The following is an 8,072-nucleotide window of genomic DNA, read 5'->3' as shown; positions in this document are numbered from 1 at the left end:
GGACTCTGTAACTTGTACAATACGAATCCCTCGGCTCCGCCTCCTATATAAGGGGGAGTCGAGGGACAAAGAAAGCATCAAATCATTGTCTCTCAAACCCTAGTTTTCATAATCGTCGAGTACTTTTCGGCTGAAACCTTCGAGATCTACTTGCCCTCTACTTCCAACTAAACCCTAGTCTACAACCCGTAGGCATTGACAAGTTAATTCCTTGTCAATTGGCGCCGTCTGTGGGAACTAGAGGCGTCAAGGATCCGATCTCGATGGCACGTTCAAGATCGTCGACTTCATCAACCGCAAGCAACGCAATGGATCGAGGTAAACAGATCGCAACTGGTCTTGTCGATTTTGTTCCTCACCCGCCCTCCCGTTTGGATGCATATGCGTATCTGGAGGAGCCTATGGAGATGACGTTCGGAAGATTTCACTTTCGCGTCGAGAAAGAGGGGTCGTATCGTGTCGAAATTCCGATTTCGTCGGGATCGTCGGCGGTCGATTCCGATTTTTCAAGCTATACATCGTCAACCGAATCAGGAGAGGAAGAAACTTCGTCATCACGCTTCATCAGCACCAGGGCAAGAGAAAAACTTGCCAAGATCTTCAGCGACATGTCGTTTGAGTCATCTGCGGACTCCTATATAAGCGATGGCTCAAGCAGTGTCGACAGCTACGACTTCATCGACAAATCTACTACAGTGGGCAAGGTCTTCGCCAATCTTCATGATGGTGTCACCAAACCCAACATAGATCTGAATACAAAGTATCATCAGATTTATGTCATCGGAGAGCCAAGTCTTGATCAGGAGGAAACATCTGAGGCTTTCGACGATTTGGGAAATCCATACGTCGATCCCTCTGATTTGCGACGAGGCCTAGGCAATAAATATATCGGGCCACAGCCGCGAGATAGAGTCCAACTTCCGCAAACAGCATGGGATAGAGCCGCAAGGGCCATGGATGGCTCAGAACCAATGGCCACCATAGCCACGCCAGAAGAATTACAAGCATATCAATACAGGCTCGCACGAGCTGCAAGGGAATTGGAAAAACAGGCAGCTGAGCTAAACAGAAGAAAGGAGGCAGCCTCTGCATCAAGTAGGCGAAGGGCAGAGCTGAGTCGACAATCTAGAACTTCGGGTGATAGCCACAGGGAAGCTCGGAACAGAGCAAGATCAAGGTTGCAAAACGTACCTGAAGGAGAAAGAGAGCACTTGGTTCAAAACCTCGACATGTCTTTTATGTCGATAGACACGAGAGGGAACATCATCCCCAAGACACCAGAAGCTGGGTATATGGCGACACAAGCTTTTATCCTTGCATCCAGACCACCCCCAGGAGATCCAAGGGAGGCATTGTACAACATGGCAATGGCAGGAGTTGGAGCCATGGGGACGGCGTTTGTATCAACACCTCCCGAAGGAACAGCAAGGCAAAATAGTCCACGACCTACGGCAGCAACAGCAGCAGCTCCCGAAGGACCAAGTGGAGCAAGGGACACGGCAGCACAAGCAAGGGTCGACAGAGCGCGACAAAGCAGAAGGGAACATCGGCAGTCCCCAGAGCTAAACGACGAGGATATGTGTGGGTTGCCATGCTTCACAAGGAGAGTTCGAAAAACTCGAGTCCCTTCAGGATTCAAGTTACCCGATAACTTCAAGAAATTCGACGGCCTTCAAGATCCAGAGGATTGGCTAATCGATTATCTCGAGACGGTGAAGCTCACAGGAGGAACCAGAGCAACAGCTATGCAAAGCATCCAGGTGCATCTGAGTGGAGCCGCACGATCTTGGATAAAGAAACTTCCTCCAGGATCTATCGACAACTGGGATAGCTTCGAGGACGTGTTCGTCAAGAACTTCCGGTCCACGTGTAAAAAACCTGCGTCATTAGAAGAGCTGAGAGCATGCCGACAAAAGCCAGACGAGCCAATGAGAAAATATATCCAAAGGTGGAATATCATCAAAAACTCGGCAGAAAATATATCTGACGAGAGAGCAATAGATGCGTTTGTCGCAGGAATCAGGCGTGGAGATTTTGTCGAGGATTTGGGGAGGACCAATCCAAAGACAGTATCCGCGTGTTGACGTCCGAAACCCACCGGCGGGCAGCGACGGGCAACACTGTAGAGCCGGGAACAACCTAGAGCTGCGGCTGGCTGAGGTCCCTCCGAGCGACGGCCCGCAAAGCCTTCTGGTCACACGTCCGATGCTGATTGCAAGGGCGTGCCACCTGACCTATACCTGGTCAGGAAGGTGATGGAGATGCCTCGCTTAGTTTCCTGCATGGCATACATGTAAACATTAAATACGAGCCTCGATCGGCTCTCAGGTTATCCTGTGAATCGGCTCAAGGAGCCGATCCACCCATGATTCGTACGAGGTGCACGAATATATGGTGGTCCTGCTTGATCAAGATAAAGCTAATGAGATCTACGGCGATTTAGGGTTTTCACCGCATAATCGGATCATCCTACTCACGGTTGGGCCTCGCGGCCACGCACGGTGATCGTAAGCCGATCCTAAACAAGGCCTAAAAACCAACACTAGGTTGATCCCCGGAACATCCTGTTTAGGGCTAGCGAACGACACCCTACGTGCCGCTGGATCCTCCACCCCTTTGTAAGGCCTAACTATTGCAGATATTAAACTAATCCTTGTAGAACAAGGAGCAATCGTAACGGATCAGATCTACTAAATAATGATCAAGCGGGGTGCCGCCCCTACACCTAAGATAGGTGTAAGGGCGGCTAGACATGCAAGGGTTGCACTACAATAGCATGTTACGCGAAGAACTATGCTAACCCTAACACATCTATGATAACTACGTTGCTCGCCATCAACAAGGCTTCAGTATGAGCAACGCATGAACAACGTGGAGCTTGTGCTGCCTAGATCGCAAGATGCGATCTAGGCAGCATGTTGCTTACCGGTAGAAACCCTCGAGACGAAGGAGTTGGCGATGCGCCGAGATTGATTTGTTTGGTTGAACGTTGGTTGTTGTTTTTTTCATAAACCCTAGATACATATTTATAGTCCAGGGGACTTTCTAACGTGGGACTAATCCCAACCGTACACGAGACAAACTCTAACTTTTAATCTACAATGCAATCTACTATAATTAAAGATACACGGGCAATCTAGCCCAAACTCTTCGTGCGAGGCCGCTTCAGAGATCTCCCACGTGTAATCTTCCAAGCCCATCTCCCTTACGGCCCATCTCCTGATTTGGCCAAAATCTGGTGATAACACATGCCCCCCTGGTTTTGGCAATGATAATTTCAAAACCACTCTGTTTTTCCTTCGAAGGGTCATGTCGTGGCAGAGCAGACCTGGCGCAGTATTCTTCATCATGATGACCTGTCTTTCAGCTTCTCTGCAAAATTCGATAGCTTTGGCATCACTTCCTCGGAAACTGCGATGGCATTAAATTTCCACCAGGCTTCTCATTATTTAACTGTGCCGATTGATTAGCTCTCTTCATCCCCTCCCTCTGTTCCAGCCATCGGCACCAAAAAACCCTCTTCTCCCTCAGCCATGTCTTCTTCTTCCTCCTCTTTCGTCTCTCTCCAATCCTTCTCTTCAAACGAGCCAGAGTGGAACTCCGATCACGCGCCAGAGAGCGACCTGCCTCTGACCGATGGGGAAGAGGACCTCAAGTTCCTCATCGATGGGGAGCTGATGGGCGAAAGTGAAGACGACCTCCATCCTTGGGCGAAACCCACCTCCCCCGACGGGAAGGGGGAAGAAGTAGAGGAAGAAGAAGAAAAAGAGGAGGGCGGCCCCTCTTCCCCTGCTAAGCTTCTGCCGGCCAAGCGATTCCGCGCTTGGGCGGACAACGAATACGATGATGATGACGAGGAGGAAGAGGAGGAGGATGAATCCTCCTCCTCCATCGGGTATCCGCCGACCAAGTGCTTCCGCTCCTGGGCGGACAGCGAGGATGATGATGATGACGAGGAGGACGAGGCTCCGGCCAAGGGCTGGGGCAGCAGCGACGAGGAGCTTCCTGGGAGCAGCGCCGACGACATCGACGGCGGTGATGACGAGGACAACGACGACTAGTAGAATAGGACTAGTAGTAGCAGTGCACTAGGCACCAGATCCCTCTTTTGAGAGCCATCGGCTCTTTCTTGTAAAGCCCCTCCTTTGAATTAATGAAAATTGTTCTTTCAATTCATCTTTCAATTAATCCAGTTTCACCCCTTCCGCTTGTCATACCAAGACCGATAGCAACGTATCGGATTCCTTTTCCTTTGGACGTCCGCGAAGCTGGACTCAAATGCCGATTAGACCGTCATCAAGTACTTCTCAAATTCGGGCTGCGATTTGATATCTGACCATAATTTTTTGCAATCCTTAGCCGATGACTATTCATCGGTTATTCTGAGAACTCAGTCTTTTTCTTGCAGCAACAGGACGGTCCAAAACCTGTAAAAGCCGACGGCCTCCTTTTCCGATTCCTCTCCATAGCTTCAGCAGTCTTCTTTTGCAACACCTTACTACTTCAGAGAAGATCACAATGTAGGGTCAGTCGATGCAACTCCAATCGGCTCCCAAATCAGAGCATCTACCAAGTTAACTGCCCCCGAGCCTTAATCAAGGCGAGAATACCGGCGAGGATGCACAGGTCATTGATCAGCTTTCTTCCGCTGAACGACGATGTTGTAAATGAAACCCCAAGCCGGAAACCATCTTGGCGGCAATGTGAGCCCTGAGCACATAACCAGTAGGTCTTGGTCTTTGTGTAACTGTACTAGAGTCGATGTCCGCGCATCGGCTGCTTCTCAATTCTAAAGTCGATGCCCCTTGCATCGGCTGTCTGTTATGTAAATTTTTTTTACTGGCCGATTTTTCCTAATCGGCCCCTAATGTTTCACTGCACGCATGTTTACACATGTTTATCTGCACATGTTCATCTGACTATATGCCCCCCGAGCCGAATCTGCCAGATGACTGCAGATATCGGCTTTTATGGTTAGCCAGGGCACTGCACTTGCACGTCGGCTCCGCAAGGATTCGTGCTGACTTTCATCCGCCGACGTGGCCTCTGCCCAGTAGATCGATGCTGAACATAAGCAGAACATGTGGTAAAGATAATTTTGGCCGATTGCTGGAATCGGCCTCCATATCAATTGAAGCGCTGACTGAAGGTTCTGCAATGCTCCTTCATAATTTTTGGGGCCGATCACAAGGATCAGCCTCGCCCCGTTTGATCATCGGTTTGTTCTTGCTACTCGGTCAGGCTGGTGGATAAAACCAGCCCAACCTCTGACTTGATGCGCCTGCTGTCGTCCACCTTGAGTGCATCGTAGAATCGTGGAGCACTAAGCTCCGTCGGAAGGACGAGCACCATGTTTGTACCAGCCGATGCTTCATCGTCGGCTTTCCTTTGCTTGGGACGCCACTCCATTTTCCGTGGACGACCCTCTTCGTCCAGGGTTCGCTGAACTTTCGCAGCCAGATCAGGTCGTGCCTTCCTTAGCGTATGCAAGTATAACCTTTCGGCTTCCTCCAGGCCGCGTAATCGCTGAACCCTGCGCTTTTGTGAACGGCTGAGTCCATCAGGGCACCACCTTGGACGGCGGTACCTGTCTTCTTCCTCTACTTGTCCCTCGTCTTCGGAATCCTCGAGATCTGCCCACCGAGGGGACTCAGCACGTTTGCTTTGTGGCGGGAGAGGCCCTAAGCGCCTGAACACAGACACGTTGGCTGCCTCCTTCTTCTTCTGGTTGCATTCTGGGCAATTGCCGATTGTGGGCAATCAGCTCATTCCTGAATCCCAGCAGTGTCTGAAGAAGGGGCAGTCCCAGTGCCTGTCGTTGTCGTCTTGCTCCCTTGATTTTTCTATGGCACGGCGCTCGTGCTCCTCCTCATCGCGATCATGCCGACGATATCTTCTGGCTTCTCTAGCCAGACGATCTCCTTCATCATCATAGCTGGACCGTCGACGTTGGTCATACTGACTTACATACTTGTTGAGGAGGTGATCAGAGAGGGGTCGCTGATATCTTATGTTCTTCACTTCTCCCTCTGTGACGTAGCGCTTGCCATCATGATGGAGCCGATCGCGTGGAGCGGCCTCCTCTGTGTCCTTGCTACGAGAGCAGCTGCCCTCGTCTACATCTTTGCCAGAGTGGTGCCCAGGTCCTACCATGTTGATGCTGAACGAGGATCCTGGCTGGCAACCTTCAGGGTAAGTGCATTCTACCATGTTAACGGCGGGGAAGGGCTGGGCGTCGACCTTCATGGCGTACTGGTTGAAAATTAGACGCCCTTTTTCTATCGCCGCTTGGATGTGCTGACGCCATACCCTGCAGTCGTTGGTGGCATGGGAGAGCGAGTTATGCCATTTGCAGTATGGCTTTCCGTTCAGCTCTTGCACCGTGGGGAATTTGAGACCTTCAGGAATCGTCAACTGCTTCTCCTTGAGCAGGAGGTCGAAGATTTGCTCAGTCTTGGTCACATCAAAATCAAATCCCCTGGGCGGGCCTGGTGGCTTTACCCATTTGCAGGACACGGGGGTTCCTCCCCGAGTCCATTCAGCCACTGCTACCTCTTGATCTCCCGCAGAAACTTCGTCTTCCTCTGCATCGACCAGGACTACTGCACGTTTGAATTTGTCCTGGTACAGGTCCGGGTGGCGCTGTTCATATGCCGACAGTTTCTGAACCATGTGCGCCAGTGAGGGGTAGTCTGCTTGGGAGGCCATGTCCTTGAGCGGTGTTGCGAGGCCTGCTACTGCCAACTCGACTGCTTCCTTTTCAGTTATACGAACCGAATAACATCGGTTCCTGAGATTCCTGAAGCGCTGGATGTATTCTCGTCACGCTTCTCCGCGCTTCTGACGTAGTTGTGCTAGATCGGCAATGCCGGACTCGGAAGCCTCTGAATGGTACTGCATATGGAACTGCTCTTCCAACTGCTTCCAAGTCCGGATGGAGTCTGGTGGTAGCGAGGTGTACCACCCGAAAGCCGATCCCGTGAGGGACTGTGAGAAGAGCCTCACGCGTAGCTGATCCGACACTGAAGCCGGTCCTAGTTGTGCCAAATATCGGCCTACGTGCTCGATGGAGCTGGAACCATCTGAACCACTGAATTTGGAGAAATCAGGGAGCCGATATTTGGGTGGTAGCGGGATCATCTCGTAGTCGTCGGGGTACGGCTTGGAATAGCCGATTGCCCTCCTTTTCGGCACCATGCCGAACTGATCTCTCAGTATGGTACTGATCTGATCCGCTGTGCTGGCTGCAGGAGTTGAACTCTGAAGATTCGCCGGGGTGGCGTACTTAGCCAGCCATGTTTGCTTTTCCAGCTCTGAGCCAACTGCAGGAGCTGAGCTCTGGAGGTTCGTCGGGGTGGCGTACTTAGTTAGCCACGTCTGCTTCTCAAGCTCTGTCGCTGACGTCCCTCCTGTTTTCCCAGAAGTCCCTGATGTTGTGGCCTGGTTTGTGAGTGCCCAGTTACCACAATCTGGCACATACGTGCACGTGTACCCGGTAGTCACTAGGCGCCTCAGGCAAGAACTGGTAGTCACTAGGGTCACCACCGATCTTGTAAACGACAAATGCCGGTGAAGCCGGCACCTCTGGTGCTGCCAACGCAAATGGCAGCGGTGGATGGGACTGGAGTGGCAACTCTCCTTGATGTGTCCCGAGAGCTGGTCCTGACGGCGAGTACTGGTGCCTCATGATCTCCTGGATCACGCGAAGAGCGACACGCTCCAACGTGTTTACCAGGTTCTCAGAGTGGCGGTGTAGCGAGTGAGCCACCAAGTAGTTGATCTCCTGCCGCAGGGACCTGGTGCGTTCCTCCGACGGGGCAGAGAGGTCTATCCCATCTAGTGCACCATTAGGCGAGAACCCCTTCCACCTGATGCCATGTGAATGGGTTCTGTGGAAAGAGCCGATGAGGTTGGCTTCGAGGATGACTTTGATCTCGTCATACTTCTTCTTGAGCTCTTCGGTCAGATCCTCGTACGTGACTGGCGTGCCGTCCGCCATCTCAGATGTAGATGGCGATGTGGTTGATGTAGAAGCTTGTCCCACCGAGCGTGCCAGAATGTGTTGACGTCCG

Source organism: Lolium perenne, chromosome 3, assembly GCF_019359855.2.
Source record: "Lolium perenne isolate Kyuss_39 chromosome 3, Kyuss_2.0, whole genome shotgun sequence".
Classification (NCBI taxonomy): domain Eukaryota; kingdom Viridiplantae; phylum Streptophyta; class Magnoliopsida; order Poales; family Poaceae; genus Lolium; species Lolium perenne.
This window is presented reverse-complemented; position numbering follows the sequence as displayed.